Below are 25,592 nucleotides of genomic sequence, written 5' to 3' on the forward strand. Positions count from 1 at the left end.
GGTTCTGGGTCGCTGGACCTGGTCTGGTTGGTTGTGCTGCCTGGTTCGATGCCTACGTGTGTGTTTCTCAAACTATGCCCTGTGGAACCCTGGGGTTCCTCAGAGATGGTGCAAGGAGATGGTTGATCTGAGGAGGCCCTGGGTCTTACAACCTCCCCTCAAATGGAGCAAACCTCCCTTCCCCTCTCTTCCTTGTTTTATATGCTGGTGTTTGATGGAGAACAATGTTGGCCATTCTCTTAGGATGCATAGCACAGCTGCTGGCTGAGAGGAAGGTGTGTGCCCCCACGGCCTCATTCCCAGGTGGGCATGGAGTGCCGGGTGCTGCAGGGATGTGGGAGGCTGGGGGTAGCTGTCCCGGCCACCCCAGCCTGAGGCAGATTCTCCACAGGCCCTGGAGATGGCACCAAGTGAACAGGGCTGGGCTGTGGGCGCTCACCCAGGAGTCACTCACAACTTGGTGCTGTCGGCCATCAGCTGTTCATGGGACATGGGGCTCACTGTGTGGGTTCAGCAGCCTCCAGACCCTAAGCAGGTTCCAGAGTTGACTGTAGGCGGGCGCTGTGTTGGCTACTGAGGTGGCTTTGTATTGGTGCAGGGGTGAGAACTTCAGAACTGGTAGAAGGGGTCCCTGGGTCCTCCCGGGAAGTGCAGATGAAAGTGTGTGAGCCTGGCTCTGCCCCGCGCTGCTGTGGGAGGCCGTGGACAGCAGGAACTGCCAGCCCCAGGTTGAAGGGAGCCACCCAGTTGAAAACCAGGGCCCCCAGGTGGCCACGCTCCTGGATTCTCAGGAAACCATTCCTGACTTGAGTGTGTCGAGAGCTTCCTGCCATCTGTGTACTTTCCTGGGTCAGGGTAGGGCCCTGGGGTCAGCCCCGAGGGTCATGGGGCCTGGGACAGGAGTCTGGGGCCCTTTAGATGCCTCAGGCTGCCCGGACAGGAGGTGTCCAGGAGGACAGACACTAAGTCTTTCTGGATGATTCTGAATTCCCGGCCAGGGCAAGCCTGGGATTATTCCAGGGAGACACCCAGCTCAGTTACAGCTCAGGCCTTCCCAACCTCATTGCTAATAAAACTTTAGCCCATTTGGTTCTGGTTTTCAGCGACCTTCCATCCATATTGGAAGAACAAAAAAAGGTGGCTGTGGTTTGTTGGCAGGATATCTGCCACTCACATCCAAGGTCTTAGAGGGGAACAAAACCCATTCCAAGAAGCCAAGGGGAAAAAGGAATTACTGCCTGAATGTCGGGGTCCAGCCCTGCTCTGTTCACCCCTGCCAGTTCCCCCAGAAGTGTTCAACGATAAATAGGAGCAGTGTTTATCACTGCTCCTCTGGTATTTTACAATCGAATTTGGTTCCCTAGTTATTTTTTCCTTTATGAATATATAACCCTTGCTCCACATAGAAAAACTGGATGATGGAACATGAAGGCAGGGAGCAGCCTAAGGCGGGTCTCGTGCATCACCCAGAGACCCTGCTGGCGTTGGGCATTTTTCTTTCCTTCCAATAGTTCATCTATTTTTTACCTTTTGTGTTTGTTTGTCTTGTTGACCTTAGTGGATACGAGGCACTCTACAGGGCAGGGGGTCAGTGTCGTCAGGGATTTAGGGGCTTGTGAGGCAGAAGCACAAAGGTTTCATGGACAGCATTCCCCGGAATTGGCTATCTTATTTTTGCTAATATTTATTTATCCGCTGCGCCGGGTCTTGGCGGTAGTAACGGGATCTTCAGTCTTTGTTGCGGCTGCAGGATCTTTAGTTGTGGTGCGCGAACTCTTAGTTGTGGCCTATGTGGGCTCTAGTTCCCTGACCAGGGATTGAACCGGGCCCCCTGCGTTGGAAGTGTGGCGTCTTAGCCTTTGGACCACCAGGGAAGTTCTGATTTTATTTGAAAGTCTGTCACTCAAGTGAACCTCTTGGGACTGGGGACATGGGATGCGGGGCAGTTTTCTGACATACCCCAGAACCTGGGGGTGCTGGTCTCTAAGAAGGAGTACATGGAGGTGGTGGTGTGGGCGGACCTCAGAGCCAGCTCCCCGAGGACCCCTACCTGGATCCCCGTGTAGCTGCCTGCCTGCTGCAAAGGCCTGAGGCTGGCTCCGTGTATTGCGTGCTGGCTCGCTGAACGTCCAGCCTGGCCCACCACTGCTGAGCAGCCTGGGGAGGGCACTCACCCTCTGTGGGCCGGGTCCTTGTGGACAGATGGCATGGAGCAGCATGCAGTGCCCTCGGCAAGTGTGGGGCCTGGCTACCCTCCCAGGTGACCCCTGAACCAGGTCGGCCCCTCCCCTCGTGCCCCAGCCTTGCAGGGAGGTGGGTGTGAATGCACACCCTGACGTGGTCTCAGCCTGGCAACCTCGTAGTGCCCTAGGCCACCGTCAGAGGTGGGAGGGGACAGTGTCCTCGGTCCCCAGACACGGTGAGGACGAGCCTCCATTCCAGGCTGCGGCAGGAGCTGCACTTGCCTGCGTTTTCTCAATGGGCTTAGATTAAAAAAAAAAAAGAGAGAAGCCAGAGGCTGCCGTCCTGGAGAGCGAAGCCAGTGGACGCCCCGGAGCCCCAAGGCCCGCCCTCCACCGGAGCGTGAAGGCAGCTGCAGCAGCCGCGTGGGGCCGCGGAGTGCCTGGCCCCGGGCGGGCTGTGGTCACTGTCACAGCCAGCAGCCGGCCTGGCGTCAGCAAGCCGTGTCCTCAGGCCTAGGAGGGCGCAGTCGCTGAGCCGAGCCAGCCAGAAACGGTTGTGTGTATGTGCCCTCTCTCCCAGTGCGGGGACCTCCCTGAGGGCGGCTGCCGTGAGGACGGGCACGGGCCTTCCTGGGGAGGGGGGCGGCACGGAGCTTCAGGTCCCAGACGGGGTCCTGCTCCCTCTGTTTCAGGGTGAACCGCACCCACCCTGGCTTCTAGGGCCAGGGCCGGGCCACATGGCTGAGATGGGGAGCTCGGGTTCCTCCTGAGCACCGGGTCTGCAGGCTGGTCCCCATCATCGCTACCCGTCATGCAGGCTGGCATCACCAGGGACACACAGGCAGCCCGCCCAGAGATGCCAAGCTCCTCGACAGGGGTGCCACCTGGGCTCCAGAGCCCTGCCCCAGCCCCCTCAGGACGTGTGTAAAATGCAGATGCCCCCCACCCCCAGAGCTTCTGCCTCAGCAGATCCGGGTGGGGCTTGAGAACCTGCATTCCTGGGGAGCCCCTGGGATGCTGGTGCTGGCTGGGCCCCCATGGGGGGAGCAGACATGCCTGCGGCCGAGGTGAGAGGTGGAGGAGCTTCCTGCCCAGTCAGGTAACGTGGAGCCGGGGCTGAGGGAAAGGTGTGCCAGGCCAGTCGGTCTGCAGAGATAGGCGGGCTCAGAGGCCCCGCTGGCCTACCCTGGGGACTTCTCAGCAATGTCTTGTCTGCACAGAAGCTGGTTCTGAACGAATGAATGAAGATGCTCAGCCCCGCCCCTCCTCATCGTCAGGGGCCTGGCCACCTCCTTCGGTTCTGTGACCTGGAATCAAGACCGTGGCTACCGTGGGGCTGGGCCAGGTTCCCCAGGAGCCACAGCCACATCGTTCATCCCAGGAGGATCACAGGTCCCCTCTTGCTCCTGGGTGCCCGCAGACTCTCCAGGGCGAGAGACGGACCCGCCGCGGTCCAGCAGGGCAGCGTCCTCGGCAAAGCCCACAGGGTAGAACTGCAAGTTCCCGCGGGCTTGGTCGTCTCTGGCCCGACCTCCCGGAGACGTGGTCAGTCCTGTGGGGCCTGGTGGGTCAGCTGGCTCCATGGAGGGAGGAGAGGTAAATTTCCCCCAAGGTCCTGGATTGTAGGGGTTACACCAGAGCCTGAATCTGATGAATGTAACAGCTCGCTGTCCTCACCCCGAGACCCTGCAGGGGCCAGAGAGGGAGGGGCTGGAGAGTGGAACAGTCACTCCTGTCCCCGCCGCCTCTTCTTGGCCAGGCTGCCCTCTGGCGCTAAACCCGCAGCCTGGAGCATGGGGCCAGCTCTGCTTCCTGGGAGTGACTGCTGTGCTCGGGGTTGAGAGGGGAGGAGGTGTGGGCGGGGCGGCCTCACGGTTCCAGGCTGCAGGGTCCCCACGGGGCAGGGGTGTGGGGGCAGGAGGTGCGCCAAGGCTGCCGGTGGTCGTGGTGGTCGGCAGGGCTATGGCCACAGGCCCGCGTGCTGCGCATCAGCTGATACCTCTGTCTCCTGATGCTTTGCTGAGTGAGCAGTTGTGGGCAGGTGGAGCTAGGAGGGACCTTGACCTGACGTTTAGGTGGAAGATGACAAGTTCCTGGCAGGGGGCAGCCATTCCTCCCTCCTGCACCCGTGGGGGACTGCACACCACATCCTCGCGCCAGGCCGGCCGGCCCTTCTGAAGGACGGGGGTGGTCCCCGCCAGGGAGGTGGGAAAGCGGGCTCCGAGGGCAGCCTGGCTGAGAGTCAGGACCCCGTGCCGGCAGGGCGGAGCCAGTCTCAGAGTCAGGCGGTGGCCCAGGCAGGACTAGAACTCACATCTCGGCGCTGCCTGCTGCCCTGCACCTGCTCTCAGCCCCTTCAGACCTGGACCCAGACTGGGGGCTCTGTGAATAGAGGGGTGCTGGCTGCCTTCCGTGAAGTGCTCTCGAAATCCAGCCCTGCCCCTGGACAGGAGGGCTTCACGCGTGAAACCTCGGTGAGGTCTGCTCAGGGACAGGCGCCTACCTCCCCAGTCACCTTTTTATGTCGATCCTGGGCTGGCGTCTGTCTGGGCCCCGGGGATACCTGTTTGCTTTAAGCTTTCTGCTGCGGCTTCTCTCTCTCTCTTTTTTTTTTTGCTGTGTGGGCTTCTCTCTAGTTGCCGCGAGCAGGGGCTGCTCTCTAGTTGCGGTGTGCAGGCTTCTCATTGCGGTGGTTTCTCTTGTTGCAGAGAACAGGTTCTAGGGCGTACGGGCTTCAGGAGTTGTGGCTCCTGGGCTCTAGATCAATAGTTGTGGCTCACAGGCTTAGTTGCTCCACGACATGTGTGATCTCCCCGGACCAGGGATCGAACCCATGTCTCCTGCTTCCTCAGGTGGATTCTTTACCACTGAGCCACCAGGGAAGCCCTGCTGTGGCTTCTCTGCTCCTGTCAGTTACGTGTCTTCAGCAGGTCATCCCCAGAGCCCTGGGGGCAGGGGGACAGTGCATGAGCCCCATGTGGGTCAAGACAGGGAGGGCGCATTATCTGCAGGGGAGACTGCCTGGGGCTGTCTCACTGGGGCATCTTTCCATCCTAAAGAAAACAAAATATTTAAGGACCTGAAATCAGGGTGGGGGTTGTGGTTTATTATGGGTTTAAAATATGTTCATATCATTCCTTGTTAAAGTATAATACATCCTTATGAAAATACTAAAGCAATAAGGGGGATGGCTTCGCAGGTGACGCTAGTGGTAAAGAATCTGCCTACCAATGCAAGGGATGAGGGTTCGATCCCAGGGTCGGGACGATCCCCTGGAGAAGGAAATGGCAGCCCACTCCAGTGTTCTTGCTGGGAGAATCCCAGGGACGGAGAAGCCTGGTGGGCTACAGTCCCTGGGGTTGTAAAGAGCTGGACACAGCTGAGTAATGGAGCACTCACACGATAAGGCAAACAGTATTGAGCAGCCGTGTCCCACGTGGGCTGTCCGTCTCCTTAGAGGAAATCGCAGTTTTTTCCACATGTGCGCAGATAACCATATCACACCTACAGGATCCTGGGTCACGGTGAAGGAATTGTACTGTCGACTTGTTCTGTAGCTTGGTTCCCTTTTCCCATCACTTATGTCAGAGACCTCTTTCCTTGTCAGGGTTTTGCCCTGGCATCTGCGTCATGATCTGTGTTACGGGTGCACCACCGTCCAGCTGTTACGTGTGTGCTAAGTCTCTTCAGTCGTGTCTGATTCTTTGCCACCCCAGGGACTGTAGCCCACCAGACTCCTCTGTCCATGGGAATCTCCAGGCAAGAATACTGGAGTGGGTTGCCACGCCCTCCCCCAGGGGATCTTCCCAACCCAGGGATCGGCCCCTCATCTCTTATGTCTCCTGCATTGGCAGGCAGTTCTTTACCATTAGCGCCGCCTGGGAAGCCTGGTCCAAGTCTGCATCCCATCCTGCAGTCTTACAAGGCAGCTAAGACTGTTCTTGTCTGCCTGGCTCCGCGGCTGGCACAGGTCTTTCCCACCACGACCCCCTAGAGCAAGTGTGCGTGGCTGAGTGACGTGTGCAAGGTGCTGCCTCATTGCCTGGCGCCAGGCTCCATCACCTTACCTTGGCTGGGAGGGAGGGCTGCAAGAGGAGGCGGTGGGGCGGCCTTGAGTGACTGCTCTGTCGTTGAGGCGTTTCTCCCTGCAGTCAGCCAGTAATAGCCCCCTGCCCCCCACCAAGAAGCCTACATCCTAACCATCCCTGGAACCTGCAGATGTGTGACCTTCCTTGGGAAAAGGGACTTGGCAGATGTGATTACATTCGGCGCTACTCAGGATTGCCTGGGTGGGTGCCCAGTGTCATCACAAGGGTCTTTGTTGGAGGGAGGCGAGAGGGCAGAGTAAGTGATGTTGCAAGTGGAGGTCAGGAAGACGTGGCCACAAGCCAGGGGGTGCTGGTGCCTCCAGACGCTGGAAGAGGGGAGGAGATGGATCTCCCTGGAGCCTCCATCGGGAACCAGCCCCAGTTCAGCCTGTAAGACAGATTCGTTCTGGACTTCTGACTTCTGGAACCGTAGAATAATAAATGTGTGCTGTTCTGGGTTGCTGCAGCTCTGTAGGGAGCCCATGAGCCCCCAGCTCTGGCACCGGGTGGGCTGTGTCACCTGGTGTCCCCCTTCTAGAGGGGGCAGGCCCGGCCCCTTCCCGCCCCCGGCAGGAGACCTGCTCTGCAGCCGTGCTTCCAGGCCCTGCGGAGATGGACTCTCGGTGAGGAGTACGTGCGGCTTCCTGCCTCCGGGGAGGGCCGGCCACACGCCAGGAGAGGCCTTCTGGTGGGCGACAGCCATCTGTTCCGGCTCTGGCCTCCCAACATTAAAAAAAAAAAGGAAGGAGAAGAAGAGGCTGGGGAGTGGGGTGCCAGGTCCTGGAAATGCCCGGGTCAGGGGCCAGCCTGAGGGCCCCTGGGGGTGCAAGGGAGCCCCCAGACCTGGCTCCACCCCAGAGACCCAGGAGCACTTGGCCTTGGGCCTGTGTGTCGCGTCTGTGAGCCGCTTCCCGGGGCTGGAGGGTGTCGGCTTGGGGTGCCAGCCTGTGCCCACACCTCTGTCACCTCCGGTCCTTGCGCGTGGGGTCGGGGATTCAGGCTGTCAGATGGGATTAGGATCGCTGCCCACTTTGCTCTGGGCCACTTGTCAGACAGACGCGCGGAGCTCTGACTCACCCACGGGCAGCTTTCCCACCTGGCATCAGAAGGCGCCTGGGGTGACCTGGGCCCTGTGTTGGCCGTGTCCAGGTAGAGCCCTGGCCCAGGGTTCTGGGCTGGGGGGCTGTTGAACTCGCCCCTTCACAGAGAAGCTGTGGCCTTTTCCACGGCCTGGAGGACGGGCCTCCCTTGTGGCCTTGGTGACCTGTCCCCAGACTTGGTGGCACAGGGATTTTTCATCCTAATCTAAACCCAAGCCCTCCTGTTACCGCCCGAGCCTGTTTCTTTCCCGTCGTTGGGGGAAATAGTAAACTGATCTGCTGTTAGTAGGTCTGTGGCCTCAGGCAAGGGACAGAAACTCCCTGGGTCTCCAATTTCAACCCTGTGAAATGGGTTGAAGAGGTGATGTGCCCAGTGGGGTCGTTGTGAAGAGTGACATGTCACCGGGAAAGACAGGACCGCAGCTGTCTTCCCTGTGAAGTGTTAGAGCAGGCAAGAGGGGTGAGGGGGTGTAGAGGAGACTCCCCTGCCCTTGACCCCTTTACCCCTGGGCAGCCACGGAGCCTCAGTCTCCCCACCCGAGTGCCTGCCTCCCTAGATGTGGAAACGACCATATCCACACTCGTCAGATCCGAGTTTAATTTGAGTTTAAACTGAGGAGTTTCATCAAACCAAAGTTAGCTTCAGTGCAGCCTGGAAGAGCCAGGCATGTGTGTAGATTGCATGTTTGTTCCTCACCCCCAGGCCCTTGGCCCTGTGACTATGGTCCGCCCCCTGGAGGCTCGGCCACAGGCTTTGCCTGGTCCGAGGGACCAGCCTGGAGTGATGGAGGGCCCCGTCCCAGGCTGAGGCCCTGGGAAGCTCTCTGTGTTTCTGCTCACTCTCCTTGTACTTCTGCCGTCGCCGTGACAACACGCCCTGGGAGCCCCCATCCCTGGGGGTGGGGGAGAGGGACACTTGGGGACACCTGGATGCATAAGCAAGAATAATGATTATTTTAAATCACCTCCTTTTGGGGATGGGGGATTGTTGAAAAGCGTTGTTTGGCATCGCTGACTGCTACGGCCCTCGTGGGTGATCCTGGATAAAAGGATCACTGTGCTTATCGCACACAGTGTGGGTCCGGCCACGCTAGACCATTAGTCCTCTGGGGGAACATTCCTGATCCTTTGTGTGAGTGTCCTGGGGCTGCCATATCAAAGTGCCACAAATGGGGTGGGCTTAAACAACGGGAATGTTCTCTCACGGTCCTGGAGCCAGAAGCCCACCATCAGGCTGTGGGCAGCGTTACCGTCTCTCTGGATTCTCTAGTGGGTGGGGGAGCGGTCCTTCCTGTCTCTGCCAGTCCCTGGGTGTCCAGGCATCCTTGTGGGGTGGCCACATCCCTCCAACCTCTGCTGGTGTCTGTCCTTCCTTCTTATGAGGACATGTCATTGGACTTAGGGCCGCCACCATCCAGTGTCACCTTATTACATCTGTAAAGACCCTGTTCCAAAGAAGGCCCCACTCTGAGATCCCCAGTGGATGTGAGCTTGGGGTCTGCACTCTGCACGGCTGCTGCACGGCCACGGCTCCTGCAGATGTGAATGCCTTCTTCCACTGCCTCACTTTAACTCCTGTGATCACAGCTCCTGCCTCGGAGTTAGGCTGGCCTCCGGAGGGCTTGGAACAAAACTTACTACTCTCTTGGGGAGCTCCCTGCTTCCCTACAAAGTGTCTTTGGGTCTCAGGGTCTTATGTGCTCTGGGTCTTCGTGTCCCAAGCTCTGAGGGGCCACTTTAGCTTTCCCGTGCTTTTTCTAACCTTGAATATCTTCCATAAGAAGCTGCCTTATCCTCATTTAAGGGGTGTGTGTTTGAGGGGTGCAGCTTGCAGATGGCTTGGGGAGATAGAAGGGGTTTCCTCGGTCACTGCTTGCTGACCACCCTGTTCTCACAATGCCCAGCCTCTGCTCCAATATGAGCTTCAGGCTTTGCCTGCCAACAGCACCCCCACCTACCCCCGCTGCCACCCCAGACTCTGCCCCAGGCTCCCCTCTGCCTCTCGAAAGATCCACTTATAGGCTCTGCCAGGGCGGAGGGGTCATCTTCTCCCAGCCTGTCTGGTATCCGGAGGTGTCATAAACCGTGTGAGCACTGAAGTTACAGATTTGGAAATTCCCTGGTGGTCCAGTGGTTAAGACCTCATGCTTCCGTTGCAGGGAGACCCAGATTTGATCCCTGCTTGGGGAACTAAGATCCCACATGCTGCATGACACAGGCCAAACAAGTTATGGATTCAGCCTTACCAGCGACAAGGCAGGAAGGAGAAACAGAAGCTGGGAAGAACAGAACATCCGGTGTGTAAGCGCCTCTGAACTTACTGGCGTCTGCTGTTTAAAGACCTATATATTCTGCGCAGTAGAGCCGCTCAGTGTATATACTTTGGGGGATCTTGAAGAGTCATTGTGACCACTTGAAGTTTTCTCTAAACCTAAAGTCTTGTAGAATGTGACTTGGTTCCATTAATCAGGACTCTGTTGCAAGCAGTAGCATCATCATTCAAAGTAGCTCAAGCAGAGAGGCCCTGTGTTGGCTCCCAGTCTCTGGGTTGGCTTCAGGCACAGCTGGATCCAGGGATTCCGATAATGTCAGGGTTCTGTCATTCTCTCCTTTTCTTGGTTCTGCTTTCCTCTGTGTGTTGATTCCACTCTCCAGCAGGTTCTCTGCATGCGGTGGGAAAGGCCACCAGGTCTGCATTCACATACTCCTTAGAGTTCTCGGTCCTGGCGGGGAGGCGAGATGGTTTTCTCCCGGGCCCATATAGTTATGGTCTGGAAAGGCTCAGCTTGGCTTTGCAGGAGTCACCTGCCTGCTAATTGCCCTTGATGATGGAATTTGCTGATTGGCCACACTGGGTCATGTGCCCACCTGAGATGTGAGGGGTGTGGTCAGAGGATGGACATCCTGACACCCCATCAGGAGTGCAGTGGAGGAGGGAAGGTCCCTGATGAGGGGCACTGGGCAAGCAAACCTCTGTCCAGCTCCAGAAGGGAGCACTCTCAGATCATGTTCTCCCGTCCATGTGGAAGGTTAGAGGTGCCTCAGCCGCGCTTCTTCCCATGAAGACACATTCACATACCATCACGTCACTCTTTAAAGGGCACGACTCAGTGGTCTCTAGAGTGTTCAGAGTGGTGCAGCTGTCCTTGCTGCTTTCAGAACATTTCCACCACCCCAAAAGAAACCTGTACCCCTTAGCAGCCTCCCCGAGCCCCTGGCAGCCACAGATCTAATTCTTTCTGTTTGCCTGTTCAGGACAGTACGTGGTGCGGCTTGTCTGGCTTCTTCATTCAGTGCAGTGTTGTCATGCTGTCAGCGTTCAGCCCCGCTGCAGCCTGTGTCTGAGCTTCATCCCTCTCCACCCGAGTGACAGCCCGCCGTGCGCATGGGTCTTGTGTTGTCGATCCCCTCCCCAGCTGATGAGCAGCTGGGTGGTCTCTGCTTCTGTCTGTTATGAATAGTGCCGCTGTGAGCGTTCGTGTAGGAATCTTCGGGTGGGTGTCCATTTTCCGTTCCCCTGGGTGGGTACCTGGGAGAGGAATTGCTGGGCCGAATGGCGATTCCGGGTTTAACGTTCAGAGGTGCTGCCCCGCTGTTTCCCACAGTCTGCTCCTCTGACTTCCCTGTCAGCACTGGGTCCCGTGTCTCAGCATCCTCCCTGACTTGTTCCCGTGCGTCTCTGATTTTAGCCACCCCCGTGGGTGTGGAGTGGATTTCCTTGCATGGTAGTTTTTTCTTAATATTTATTTTATTTGACTCTGCCAGACCTTAGTTGTGGCATGCAGGATCTTCAGTTGAAGCACGTGGGATCTAGTTCCCTGACCAGGGATTGAACCCTGGCCCCTTGCAATTGGAAGCATGGAGTCTTAGCCGCTGGACCACCAGGGAAGTCCCTCCTTGTGGTTTCAATTGACATTTCGAGCATCTTTCCCTGCGCTTCTTGGCCATCTGGGCATCTTCTTGGGAGATCTGTCGGCAGCTTGGGTTTTAGTGAATGTTCGTGTCTCTCCCCTGTGGGCTCTGTGTGTTGGTTGGAGGCACCTGCCCCGGGAAGCAGAGCTGCCCCGTGCTCTAGGGTGGGCCTCCCCGGGGTGGTGCCCAGGAGAGCTCTGGGCTGGGTTTGGCGGGCACCAAGGGAGGGACCTCCTCCCCAGCAGGGCTGTGCAGCTGTCTGCACTGACCCGCCTGACTCGGAGCCCTCGGCCACAGTGCTGTCCTGGGGGAGCAGAAGGGCCCTGCTGGGGACAGAACTGACTCGACTCTAGCTGTCACCAGGGAGACCCGGTCCCTCCAGCCCCGAGGCCCCGGTGAGCTCATCTTCCAGAGGGGTTACTGCAGAGCCCTCCCCGGCTGGGGTCCCTCGGGGAAGAGACTGAAGCTGCCCAGGACCCTGACCCCTCCCCGAACCTCAGCTGCCACTGGGCTTCCAGGACCTTGCCGTGTCAGGAATGCTGGCCGCTCTCCCATCCCACCTTGGCTTCTCTGGCTTCTCTCCCTTGAGCTCCTAGCCCTGCCCTGGGCTTCTGGGCTCGGGGGAGGGACGGTGTAGGCAGTAGAGTTCCAGCTGTGAGTCTCAGGTCTCAGTGCTGCCACCCACCGGTGAGGGGCTGGTGAGAGACTGCGTACATCTCTGCAGTGGATAGACGGGCGTATCTGCAGCCGTAGGGTCAGCAGTCTGCTATTCTCTGTCCCAGTGCTTCCAGGCCTCAGGATAAAGTCCAGATCCCCGGCTGGACGGCTGCCCTTGTGTTCTGGCCCTCTGTCCCACACACCCGCCCCAACACCCTCTGGGCAGCCTCTTCTTTGCACACGTTGTTCCCTGTGCTCGGAACGCCTCAGCTCCACCAGCCAACTCCTGTGCACCCCTTAAGACCCAGTTCAGATATACCTTTCCAAACTCATCCCTGATTGAGGCAGGGATCAGCTGCTCCCTTTCTGTGATCCCAAAGCACTTTCTCTTCCCCTCTGTGTTGGCGTCTGTCTGGCGGTGCAGTTTTTGTCTGTTTGTTGGGTTATGAGTTCCCTGAAGTTAGGACTGTTTCCTTCTCAGCACCCAGTAGGTAAAGGAGTGAGAAAGGGAAGGAGGGGGCCTCTCTAATAAAGAGAAACATGTCTGAGTAGTAAGGGTTAGGGGCTGTAGGGTCAGGCCAGCCGTGGTGGGCTCTCACGTGAGCCTTCGCTGAGCCTTGGTTTCCCTGTCAGTATGTCAGGTGTGATGATAGACCCACTCTTGGGGGCAGTTGGGATGGACCGGGAGGACACTTGTAGAATGCTCAGCATGTCCCTGCCTCCAGGAAACCCTCAGGAATTATATTTCCACCTTGGGATCTTCAGGGTGGTGGGAGCTCACAAGAGGCTACCTAAACACTAACTCAGGAATCAGAAGGATTCTCCTGCCAGACTCTGGTCCTCTCGCTGCCCACAGACACTGTCCTTCAGGTTCTGGTCACCAGTCCACCGTCTTCTTGTGGAAGGGTGACCGCACACATGGACTGGTCACCTGGCACCTCCCAACAAGGACTCAAAATAAATCCCTGCCCTGGTTTGGCTCCAGGAAAACATTGTCACTGCAGACAAGCTGCTGTTTGTTGCCAAGCACCCGAAGGGCGTGGCTACGGGGGCTCCCGTGGTCCACTGTGGACAAGGGCCGTGTGCCACCATTTCCCTCGGGGGTCAGGGGGTGGCACTCCGGGGCTAGAAAGAGCTGTGGCTCATGTCTCCAGCCTCGTCATGGCCCTGGTCTTCCTGCTTCAAAGTCTTGCTGGTGTGTATTTGGCGAGAGGTGGGGACCTCCATCAATAACAGCCCCTCCCCCCAACCCCTGTGAGCACAGAATCCCGCACACGAGGTGCAGAGCTGGCCTCCGGCCAGTGGCCACCTTGGCAGTGTTGCCTCTCCTTGCTGAGCTGGTTTCTCTGTCTGTAGGACAGGATCATTTTCTGTTTTGGTTTTGATTTTCATTTCCTCTTTCCCCTCAACAATCATGACTATTCCCAGGAGTGGCAGTTAGACTACTTACTGCCGATCAGCACAGCATCAGCCGGCGTCCCTACCAGTACGTGGAGAACCGAGCACCTGTCTCCATCCGTGCCTCTGCCCGGCCCGCCTCCTGGGGAGTCGGGGTTAAATGAGGCGGGAGGCAAGTGCGCACAGCACAGGGCCCGAGCACACCTGGAATCTCGGCTGCTCCACTGCCGTCACGGCCCCACCACTGCCCGGCCACCCTCTGCAAGCTGACCTGAGTGGGGCCGCCAAAGGCGGGGCCATGACAGTGGGGCTTGGATGAGTAGGTCTCTTCAGGGTTGCCAGCAACCCCCAGAGTTAACTCGTCAGTGCCCCGACCGTGAACTGGCCTCCCCGAGCTGGTCAGACGAGCAGGATGCCACTGGTCACGCTGAGGCCTCCGTGTCCCATCTTCACTGGCCCTCAGGGCAGCACAGGAGCCTGTGTGCCTGCTTCACAACTGAGGAAACACAGCACCTTCCTCAGCCTAACCCACTCCTGGCATCCTTGTCCTGCTCCATCCCTGGTGTCTTAGACATGTGACAAAATCTCGCAGACACAGGCCTTACACGAGACGTGGTCTCTCCCAGGTCTAGAGTCTGCAGTGTTTGAGGTCAGGGTGCCTGTGGGGTCGGCTCTGGCCTCTCTCCCTGGGGGCAGGCAGCACCATCTCTGTGTCCTCACGTGGCATGTCCTCTGTGTATGCGGAGAGCTCTCTTCCCCTTCTTATAAGGACACCAGTCCTGCTGGATGGGGACCCCACTTTTATGACCTCATTTATCCATAAGGACCTCCTATAAGTGCTCTCACCAAATATAGTCACATTGCAGTGGTAGGGCTTCACATAAAAATTTCAGGGGGCACAAAACTCAGTCCACAGCACCTGGTGTATTAGGAAGGAGGCAGATTGACAAGACCTAAAATAACATCGGTTTTAAGGTCTGATACAGGCTGTAACGTGGATGAACCCCGGGGATGTGGTGCTGAGTGACAGAAGCCAGACACAAAAGGACAAGTCCTGTCTGACTCCATTCAAGTGAAATACCTAGAAGAGGAGAAAGGAGAGCAGAGGTTCCCAGGACTGTGCAGGGGAGGGCAGAGAGTCCCTGGGACTGGTACTGGGATTCTGTTTGGGGCACTGGAAATGGGTTTGAAATAGATTGTGCTGATGGTCACACGACACTGTGGATGTCACCCCTGCTGCCAAATTGCACGCTCCAGAGGGTTAACTCCATACCGTTTGCCACAATAAGAAGCTCATAGCGGTGCAAAGGAGTTGCTTATGTCTTGCATGGAACATCCACACTGTCCCCTCCAAGGTGCACAGGACACTGAGCTCACACCCCATTGGCCAGAACGGAGTCACATGGCCACCCAGCTTCAAGGGAGGCTGGGAAATGTAGTCCTTATTCTGGGCAGCCATGCGCTGCTATGCAGGAGTGGGGCCAGGGTTCCTGGGTGGGCAGCAGCTGTTCCAGGCACACCTGGTCACAGGGCGGTCATTCTTGAGGACCTAGCTTCCACTCTTCTGTGCAGCCTCCCCTGAGCCCCAGGATTCGGGCACTGTGTTGCCCACATTAGGGAGGTGGAACCTGGCTTCCTCCACCCCACCTGCCCCAGACTCTTGCTCTTTGGGTGCAGGGTGCTGCCTGTTTGTTGACTGGCATCTCCAGGGCCAGGTGAGAACCTGGCACTGAGGAGATACTCAGCAAATACTTCACGAGTGAGCAAGAGTGGGTGAAAGTCCCCTCCTGGGGGTCACAGCTATTCAACAGCAGGGCCATGATTTGAACCCCAAACGTGACATCTGGCTGGAGCATTCTGTGTTTGCCGTTTGCCTTTTTCCCAAAAGCACTGGGACAGGGGTTCCATCTCTGTGTCTCCTTCTGCCTCTGTCTCTCCCTGTGGGTTCTGACACAGACCCTGGGCACAGGGAGGACAGTGAGAAGGGGACTTGCCCTTGACCCTAAATGGTGGGCGCTGGTGGCAGTGAGGTAGGGTGCAGCAGGGCTGTGTTCCCTGTTTCCACTGTGGGGAAGCTGGACAAGCTGCTGGGCAGCTGCTGGCAGAGTCTATGGGAGTCTGAACCCCAGCCTGGTGGGCGGGCAGCTGGGAGCCCTGCTGGCTGCCGGCCTGGAGTGCGGCGTCTGCCCCCCCACAGCCCAGCTCCTGCCCTTTCCGACTGAACGTGCCCTTGTTAGCTGTCTGCCCGGCAGGAGACTTGACAGGCCCAGTAATTGTGTGAAGTAGCTGAACAAGGGCGCGATCACAGGCAGGGTGCCACCGTGGCCGTGACCTCGGTCATCACTGGCTCTGGCGGAGGCATCTGGCCAGCCAGGGGGCCCAGCCAAGGCCTGAGATGGCCTGCCCTGCGTCTGGGGCCTCGTGCTGGACTGCATGAGTTGTGAGGCCCTGGGGTGAGCACCACCCCCTACCTTGTCTGATGGGCAGAAGCCACCTTGGGCTCCGGGTTGAGAAGGATTCTGAGGCCAAGTCTGGGCTCAGTGGAAGGGCCTTGTTAGTGATCCAGACCGTCTGTTGTGGGTTTGGGCAGGGGCTGGGAGGAACACCAGGAGGCGCTGTGGGAGCGGACCGGGGCTCCCACTTGTGGACATGAAGCTCCAGAGTGAGCTGCTCACCCTCTCTGGCCCTTGGTGCCTGCAGCACTTTTTTTTTTTTAATGTAAAAAATTTTTGTAAAGCATACATAACATGCTGTGCTTAGGTCACTTAGTCGTGTCCGACTCTCTGTGGCCCATGGACTGTAGTCTGCCGGGCTCCTTTGTCCATGGGATTTCCCAGGCAAGAACAATGGAGTGGGTTGCCATCTCCTACTCTAGGGGATCTTCCCGACCCAGGGATCGAACCCGCGTCTCTTGCATCTCCTGCGTTGGCAGACAGATTCTTGACCAGTAGCACCACCATATGTATGGGCTTCCCCAGTAGTGATAGTGGTAAAGAATCCACCTGCCAATGCAGGAGACGAAAGAGTTGGATCCCCAGTCCTTCCCCAGCCCCTTCCCAATCCCCTCTCCAGCCCCAGCCCCCTCCCCAGCTCCCAGCCACAGCCCTTCTACTCTCTGTGTGAGCCTGGTGGTTCTCGGAACCTCACGAAAGTGGAGTTGTACAGTTGCATCCAGCTTATTTTACTGAGCCTAAGGTCAAGGTACATCCGCGTGGTGATGTGTGTCAGAATCCTCCTTCTGACGCTGAATGATACTCCGCTGTGTGGATGGACCACGTTTTGTTTATCCACGAGTCTGTTGATGGACATGTGGGTCACTTCACGTTTTGGCTGTTGTGAATAATCCTGGAGTGAATGTGGGTGTGCAGATATCCTTTTGAGACCCTGTTTTCAGTTCTTTTGGGTCTATACCCACAAGGGGCAGGTGCCGACAGGCATTGTCTTCAGTGGGAGGTAAGGGGCTCACTGCGAGTGGTCAGACTAGACCCTTCTTCCCCAGGGAGTTCTCAGGGAACCCCGCCCTGGACCGTGGGCCTGCCTGGAACCTCCTGTCTCACCTCAGGGGCTGGTCCAAGAAGCCAGGTCAGGGCTGGCAAGGGCTGTGGTCTCTCCCACCTGCTGGTTGGGGTAGAGACCCCTTCCTCCCTGGGCCTTGAGCTTGGGCCTTGCTGTGAGGTTGTGTCCATGATAATGACCATAGGCTGATCCCTGACCGCTGTGGGAATGGTCTCCTGTGAGCCCCTGACGCTAAGCGCTCACCACGCCTTCCCCTGTGGCTCCAAGCTGGGAGCAGAGGGGATGGGATACAGGCTGGTCCACTCACCAGCCTCTAAAACTGTCCCCTACCTGCACCTGCCTGCCCGAGTCCGGTTTCTGCCGCATCCCGCCCGGCCCAGCTCACCCTGGCGACCACATCCACACTCATCCATTTCCTGAGGCTGTTCAAAGTACTTTGTCTCTTGTCCAGAGTGTTCCGTCCTCAGTTGGCAGGTGGGTCATCGTGGCTCCATCCTCGGCTTTGAGGTTAGATCTAACGGTCGGCCCTGACCCCAGGCAGCCCATGAACCACTACCCCCACACCTGCGTGGAGAACCCGGTCCTGGTCCTGGGTGGTGACAGCTGGGCTCCTGAGCCAGGCACCTCCATCTCAGGGCCTCGGAGCTAGAGTGGTGTGAGTCCTTGACCTGCAAAGTTCCCCTCCATCAGTGGCAACATGCTTTTCCGTAAAGGATGAGACAGTAAATATTTTAGGCTTTGGTGGCCCTGAGCTCCCCTGTCATAGAATCATCTCTTTTTTTTTTTTATTTCTTTAAAAAAATATTTATTTATTTTTATCTTATTTATTTGGCTGCTCTGGGTTTGGGTTTCGGCACGTGGAATCTAGCTTCCTGACCAGGGATGGGACCCGGGCCTCCTCCGTCGGGAGCTTGGAGTGTTAGCACTGGACCGCCGTTTGTTGCTGTTCGGTTGCTCAGTCGTGTCCGACTCTTTCCGACCGCATGGACTGCATTGTGCCAGGCTTCCCTGTCTTTCACCATCTTTCAGAGTTTGTTCAGACTCATGTCCGTTGAGGCAGTGATGCCATCCAACCAGCTCATCCTCTGATGTCCCTTTCTCCTCCCGCCTTCAATCTTTCCCAGCATCAGGGTCTTTTCTAACGAGTCAGTTCTTCGCATCAGGTGGCCAAAGTATTGGAGATTCAGCTTCAGCATCAGCCCTTCCAATGAATATTCAGGACTGATTTCCTTTAGGATGGACTGGTTGGATCCTCATGCAGTCCAAGGGACTCTCAAGAGTCTTCTTCAACACCACAGTTCAAAAGCATCATTTTTTTGGTGTTCAGCCTTCTTTGTGGTCCAACTCTCACATCCATACATGACTACTGGAAAAACCATAGCTTTGACTGTATGGATCTTTGTCGACAAAGTAACATCTCTGCTTTTTAATACACTGTCTAGGTTTGTCATAGCTTTTCTTCCAAGGAGCAAGCGAGGAAGTCATTTTTCCTAAAATCATTGAAAACGCAAAACCCACTCTCAGCTCCAGGCATCAGCTGGATTTGGCTGGTGGGCTGTGAGTGGCAGTGCCCGCCCTAAGAGGGGCCTCTGACTCTGTGTACAAGTGTCACACCACCCTCTAGCTCCACAGGCACTGGCCCACCAGGGGAGTGTTCAGGCTCTGTCCATCCTGCTTTGGGTGTTTCTTTTCTTTGGCTGTGCATCGGTGAGCGGAGCATGCTGGCCCCCATTTCCTCCAATGTTTGTTCCTTGTCCTCCCTCTGACTGCTCCAGGTCCTCTGCCTGCAGTGGCACTTCCTCCAGGAAGTCCTCCTGGTCTCCACCCAGACTCCCCACATTTGCTGCCTGAACGCCTGAGAGCTGGGCCTTGGCCGGGGCTGACCTGGCACTTGGGGGCAGCCTTGCTCCAGCACCATGCTGCATTCTCTGATGTGGACACCAGGATTTGGGGTCCCATCGAGCCCCACCCCACCTACAGGTGTTTGGAGGTGAGGTGCCTGCTCACACCCTTTCTGGTCCATCTCAAATCCGGGCCCCACTGGTGGGACTTGGGTGGGGAGCTGGTGAGCACAGCTGAGCCTTCATCCTGCTTAATTTCATAGAGGAGGTGATAACTTCTCCCTTTCTGTTGTGTGAGGGCCGGGGGTTTCATTTCACGAACAGTGACCTGTCAGGCTGGCCCTGCCCAGTATCCAGGGAGAGTCGGAAGAGCCGATGGAGGGGGCAAGGTCTTGTCCTTCCCTCCCTGGCAGTGACTGGGGCTCAATCTCTAAAGAGATCTTTCGTGGCCAGGGATGAGCCCCTTGTGCCCTCAGATTACCGATTTAAGAGCTAGACGCCAGTGCCATCTCCTCCCCTTCCTCCCCTGGGACCATGCCTCCGAGCCCCCACCCCCTCGGGCCACCTCCCTCGGCGGGGTTCCTCCTGCCTGCTTCTAGCACTCGCCGGGGATCTGGCCTCCGGGGAGCTCCAGAGTTTTTACAAACATCTCATTAATCCTCTGTGAGGTCCCGTGAGCTTAAGCCCGCGCAGCTGTGTCTTTGGAGAACTGATGATTAGTTATGAAATCTCCCCCAGATTCTCCAGCTGGACGCAGAGCCTTGAGGTACTGCTGGCATCTACCACCTCACGTCCCATAGGACGAGGGACGTCTGCAGTCCAGTGTCGGGGTCCACCCTGGGTCCTCCCGGGTGGAGTTGGCTGAAAGCCCCTGGTCCCCCCTGTACACCTGCAGGAAATGTCAGGTCAGTGAGTAGATTCCTGATCCAGGATGCTCACCTGCAGGGTGGGGCTCCGAGCCCAGACCAGGTGTCTTGTTCCACCCACACCTGACTTGGGAGATGCTGAAAAAAGAAAAGGAGAGACTGGTTACTGTTAGACAGAAGCCTGTGCCCAGACTGGAGCTTCATCAGAGTGGGAGGAGCGGGCACCTGAGCTCAGCAGGCAGGATCTTACCCCTGCCCCGTCTGTCACCCAAAGCAGCTTATCAACCTCCCCTGGGCCACAGCGTCCTCCTCTGTAAAGCGGGGTGATCCTCACACCAGCCACTGGGATGGATGCCACATGGAAATTGCAGGGCGTCGGGTTGCTGGGACCGGTAGGCCGGATGCCTGAGAGCCACCAGCCCAGGAGAGGGGGGCAGGCTGGATGGCGCAGAGGGAGGAGGATTAATGACGTTCGTGGCAAGACCAGCAGCTGATCCAGGGCACGACCCTGTGCCTGGCCCTGCAGGGGCCTTCGTGTGCTCACTCTGGCTGAGGAGCTTATGTTTAGGGGCTCTGGGGCTCAGAGAAGCTGGTGGAGACCTGGAGGACTTCCTGGAGGAAGTGCTACTGCAGGCAGAGGACCTGGAGCTGTCGGAGGGAGGACAAGGAACAAACATCGGAGGAAATGGGGGGCCAGCATCACACAGCAAGAATCCAGCTACATGTGGAGCCCAGCCCCGTGTCCAGGAGGCTGTGGGAGTTGTTCCTTTAGCTCTGCCTCCAGCACAGCTCCCTGGTGCCTCAGACGGTTAAGAATCCGCCTGCAATGCAGGAGACTTGGGTTTGATCCCTGGGTGAGGAAGATCCCTTGGAGAAGAGAATGGATACCCACCCCAGCATTCTTTCCTGGAGAATCCCATGGACAGAGGAGCTTGGCGGGTTACAGTCTGTGGGGTCATAAAGATTTGGACACGACTGAGTGACTGACTTTTTCACCAGCATAGCTCAGCCCTTCCTGGACTGTGGGGACTTCCTACAGCAAGTCAGGGACTGAACGAGGCCCATCCCACCACTGGCAGCCAGTTCCTACAAGCCTGCGGCCCTGATCGAGCTCGCTGTCACTCTGCAGGAGCAAAAGCAGTGATGGGGTCACCAGTGGCGGTTCCGAATGGGCACGGGTGGGTGATTGCTGCACCCACGGGGGCCCAGGTAGAGGGACCTGGCAGAAAGTTGGCACCACCTCTGAGCGGCCTTTGTCTCCACTCCTCATGGAACTGAGGCCTGGAGGAGGGAGCCCACAGGTTCCACCCGCAGGATCTCAGTGCAGGGCCGGCCCGCAGGCCTGGGCACACGTGGCCCACCTGGCCTGGTTTTTGTTTTATCAACCAGCCAGCAGCGCCCGTGGGTTCTGCTGTGTGAATGGCCAGGTGCTGGATCCGTGGGTGGACCCTGGACGAAGGCCCATCCCTCACCCACAGCGCCATCCCCCGACTGGCCATGCCGTTACACCCTCTTTTCCATCCGCTCATTCAGCAGGAGAGTGTCTCCTGAGATACCTCTGTGCCCCAGACAGACGCCGGAGACGGGCACAGCCATTCTCAAGGGACTGGGATGGGGCAGGGTTGGGGAGCCAGTGTTCCTGGAGAATCACTCACCTGCACCATCCGTCCACCATCTGTCCAGTCCCCGGATGCCTGGTGGGGCCGGTCTGGCCCCTGCCGCTGTCCTTGGTACTTGGCAGGAAGAAGGAAGATGCTGCTCACGGAGCATCCGCGCTGAGGCAGGAACAGGATCTGGTCCCTGAGTGCCAAGGGGAAAGGGTGGGGGGTGCAGGAAGGACTTCCCCACAGAAGTGACTTTGGTCAAGAGATCCCAGGGCCAGTGGGATCGGGTCCTGGCCCTCCTGGAGTCAGGACGCAGTCTTGCCATCACAGAGGGGGCCGCGGGGGTAAGCAGGGCACTGGGTGGGCTGTAGGTAGAGTGGTCATCTGGGTCCCCGACCCCAAAGGGCCCTGATGCTCAGCATCACCATCTTGACATGCCTGATCCTTGGCATCTGTGTTAACTCAGTGCAGTTCGATGGGGCAGCACGTAGGTCTTGTCCTTTATCCCAGGGGCAAGTTTGCAGCTGCTTGCCCCCTGACCTCTCCGGGCCCTGCCTGCCCTTCCAGTCCCACAGTGTGGCCAGTGTTGTTAAGGGGCCCATGTCCCGCCACTGCTTGCTGCTCCGTGGGACCGGGGATGTCGGGCTGGGCACACAGGCCACGCTGAGCTAAGCCAGGTCACAGAAATTTGGTGGGCGACGGGGCGGGCTGCCTCAGGGTTCTTGGAGAGCCATGGGGGCCAGAGTCCTGGGCCCAGTCCAGATGTGGACAGTCTGGTGCCTTGTGAAACTGAACACAACTGAGTTATTTCAAGTTTCAAGCAGTAAGTAGGCAAACCAAAGAGGGCAGGGACCTGCTTCCTTTTAAACTGATTTAAAAAAAAAAAAAAATTTTTTTATTTAACTGGGTTTTAAGTGACTGTGGATTCCATGGGGCCTTACCCTGGTCTCCTTCCCTCTGTCCCACCCCTGCCCAGCCCTCTCCCTGGCCCCCACCCTGTCTGGGCACACAGACAACCCCTGGCAGATGCGGCCTGCCCACTGGAAGGTAGTGCTGGCATCAGCCATCTCCCCCTCGCTGGGTGGGAATATAGGCTACTCATGGGGCGGCAGCTCGCCTGCTATTCCTGGTGTGCGGGGGCTTGGGGTGCGGGGTGCGGGAGGAGAAGGGGGGTGCTCGCTCTAAACATAGACTGCAGCCTGGAGGGAGGTGGCGGGAAGGAGGGAGAGATGATGGTGGAAAATCAACTCTTCAAGAGACGAGTTTCTAATGAGCGGCAGAGCCTGTGGGTTGCCGTGGCAACTAGGGTGTGCCTCTCCCCACCTCCAGCCCCACCCCCACCCCCTTGATCATGGCCCTTCTCTCTGGGCTTGCCCAGCTCAGGCCACAGGTGGGCTTGTCAACGCACCAGCAGTACCAGCAGGGCCCTACCTGCAGAGGCCTTGGTGTTCTCACCTGTTAAATGAGGAGAGGGGATGGTGCTGGCAGCCTCAACATATCTTTACAAACGGTCCTGAAATGAACAACAAACCCACCCTCACTGTTAATAACCAAAGTGCAGGTTCAAACTACAAGGGTATAATATTGTTTCATCTGTCAGCTTGGGAAGGAAAAAAAAAAAGTGTCCCACTGAATTGGAGATGTGGGAAATGGGCAGCCACACTTCTGGAAACGTGTCCTGAAGGTGGATTTGTGTGTCAGTACCAAAGGCACAAGGATGTCACTGGCCCTTGATTTGTAAAAAAAAAAAAACAACTGAGTAGAGAGCAGCCTACCCATCTGTCCGTGGGGCAGGCCCAGTGTGTTTGGCTCAAAAACCACGAAAGAGAACAAGAAAGGCCTGCGTTTGCTGGTGTGGAACAATGTCCAAGACACAGTGGAAGGCGGACAACAGAAGAGGCGAGAGGCAGAACCAGGTCGGGGGCGGGGCTGGTGCCGGCGTCCAGACTTCCTAGCGTGGGAGCCTGTACAGGCTTCAGAAACAGTGTGGAAAACCACGGGGAACTCATTCGTCGAAATGTGTGTGACATGCGACAGGCAAAAGCAAGTCTCAGGAAATAGTACGTGGAGTGTGACCCCAGTTGTATTCAAACGAGTGTGCCTGTACGTGTGGGTTTCCCCCACTATCCAAAAGCAGAGCACATGTATAAACTCTCTCCTGAGCTGGAATGATGTGAAGCAAAGAAGTAGGACTTCAGTCCGTGGGGTCACAAAGAGGTGGACACGACTGAGCGACTGAACTACAAGGACCTCGGGGCACATCTGGCTCTCAGATGCACAAGAAAGTCCAGGCAAAGCACAGGGGCTTCCCGGGCAGCTCGGTGGTAGAGAATCTGCCTGCCAGTGCAGGAGACACGGGATCGACCCCTGCTCCAGAAGATCCCACGCGCCACGGAGCAACTAAGCCCGTGAGCCACAACTACTGAAGCCCGCGTGCCTAGACCTGTGCTTCACCCCAGGAGAAGGCGCCGCAGTGAGAAGCCCTCCCACCCCAACTCGAGAGTGGCCCCTGCTCGCCACAACTAGAGAAAAGCCCATGCAGCAAAGACCCAGCACAGCCAAAACAAATAAATAAATCCAATTATATTTTTTAAGAAAACCCCACAGATTCCGATGGAGGTCACAGTGCCAGCGGCTGATGCTGAGACTCTGGCTGTGGCTCCCTGGGAAGGGGCTTGGCCCCTCTCGCCGCACAGCCAGCCCTGAACTCTGTTTTCAGTTTTCCTCTCTTCTCATATGAATGATGGAAAACAGGGATGAATGTAGGTTTTTCTGAAAAACAAAGTGGCATAAAGTGAACTTTGGAGAAGCAAGGGATCCCTTTATGTAGAAGGAGAGCTGGAAGGGCGTCGGCCAGAGTTAATAGTAGTTACTGTGGGGCTGGGGGCTTCCCTGGTGGCTCAGGCGCTAAAGAATCCGCCTGTAACGCAGGAGACTCGAGTTCCATCCCTCGGTCGGGAAGATCCCCTGGAGAAGGGAATGGCTACCCACTCTGGCATTCTTACCTGAAGAATCTCATGGGCAGAGGAGTCTGGTGGGCTACAGTCCATGGGGTCGCAGAGAGTCAGACACAACAGAGCCGCTGTCTACTCAGCACTGTGGAGCTGAGTAGATGGGGAGGGTGGAAGGGGAATTCACACTCATTCTCCACAGTTTTTATTTAAACCCTTTTTAAAAAAAAGAACTCACATTTCTATATATACACACATGTGTGTGTGTGTGTGTGTGTGTGTATTGTGTTTTTTTTTTTTTTTTTTTTTAAAAGAGAGAGCATCCAGCCACAATAGCCGGGCACTGGAAGATTTTTAAACCTACATCTTCCGGGCTGGTCCCACTGCCCCACTATGAGGCAGACACCCACATCAGCCTCCCCAGCTTCTCCAGCACATGGCCTGCTCCCCTGCCCCGGGCCTTGAACCCTGCTGCCACTTCATCCCAGGACTGTTTGCCTGGCCAGCTCCTTCCTCTCAGGCTTCGGGAAGACCCGTGTCCACTCCAGAGTACGGCCAGCGCACACTGCTCCGTGGTCGTGTCCAAACCAGCCTCCCCATCAGGCCGCCCACTTCCTCAGGGCGGGTCCTCCCCCTGTGCTCGGAGTCCCTGGTGCCCCCACGTGTCCAGCGCGTGGCTGTCAGCCCACCTGGAGCGAGGGGACGAGCGAGCCCTGTTCTCCCAGGGGGTGTCTGGCGGTGACGGGGCCCTGCCGTGGGAGGGCGTGTCTGTGTCTGGGTTGAGTTTTATACCTCCTCTCTGCCGTTTCCTCTTTTGATCCAGGAGGGTGGTTTTCTAGAGTTTGGTGTATTTTTTTTTTTATGTATTTATTTTTAATTGGAGGATAATTGCTTTACAGTATTGCATTGGTTTCTGCCATCCACAGAGTTTGCTGTATTTTCTAACTCAGAAAGGAACTGTCCAAAACAAAGGAAGTTCAGAAGTGGCCAGGCACCATGAAGAGCAGGAAGAGGGTTGCAGCGAGGCCCTGCCCCCGGTCTCCCACCCCCTCAGCTGCACCCAGTCAAACACAGCTGCCCTTCCCCTGCCAGTGCCGGCCCTTAATTCCTCCCCAGAGAAATACTTCCATCAAAACAACAACAGAACAGCAGACTGGCTGCTGCCGTGAGCCGGGGAACGGCCGTGAGCGCTAATGGGCATGAGATTTCTTAGTGGTGCTGAAAATGTAAAATCCGGTTATGGTGACAGTTACAGGACTAAGTACCCTGAATATCATTGAACTGCACCGTTAAATAGGAGAAGTTATTATGTCATAATTATGATATGTAAATTACCCACCGTGCAAACCTCGTCTATGAAATACCCACTAAAAAGGAAAACTGAGCTGTGTGCCATCTACGCCCTGTCTCAGGAACCTTTACTGAGACCCCACAGGATCCTTGTTACTGTACCTTTTTCAGTTGAGACCCAGAGAG

General features: G+C 57.1%; 1 protein-coding gene across 1 annotated transcript in view; it reads left to right on the forward strand.

Moving 5' to 3' along the window:
- JPH3 (junctophilin 3) overlaps positions 1-25,592 on the forward strand; it is a 76,402-nt gene that overhangs the window by 31,985 nt on the left and 18,825 nt on the right. The gene's annotated exons all lie outside the window — the stretch shown is intronic.

This window comes from Bos grunniens, chromosome 18 (genome assembly GCF_055505025.1).
Source record: "Bos grunniens cultivar Pamir isolate PY7600 chromosome 18, Bosgru_T2T1.0, whole genome shotgun sequence".
Taxonomy (NCBI): Eukaryota; Metazoa; Chordata; class Mammalia; order Artiodactyla; family Bovidae; genus Bos; species Bos grunniens.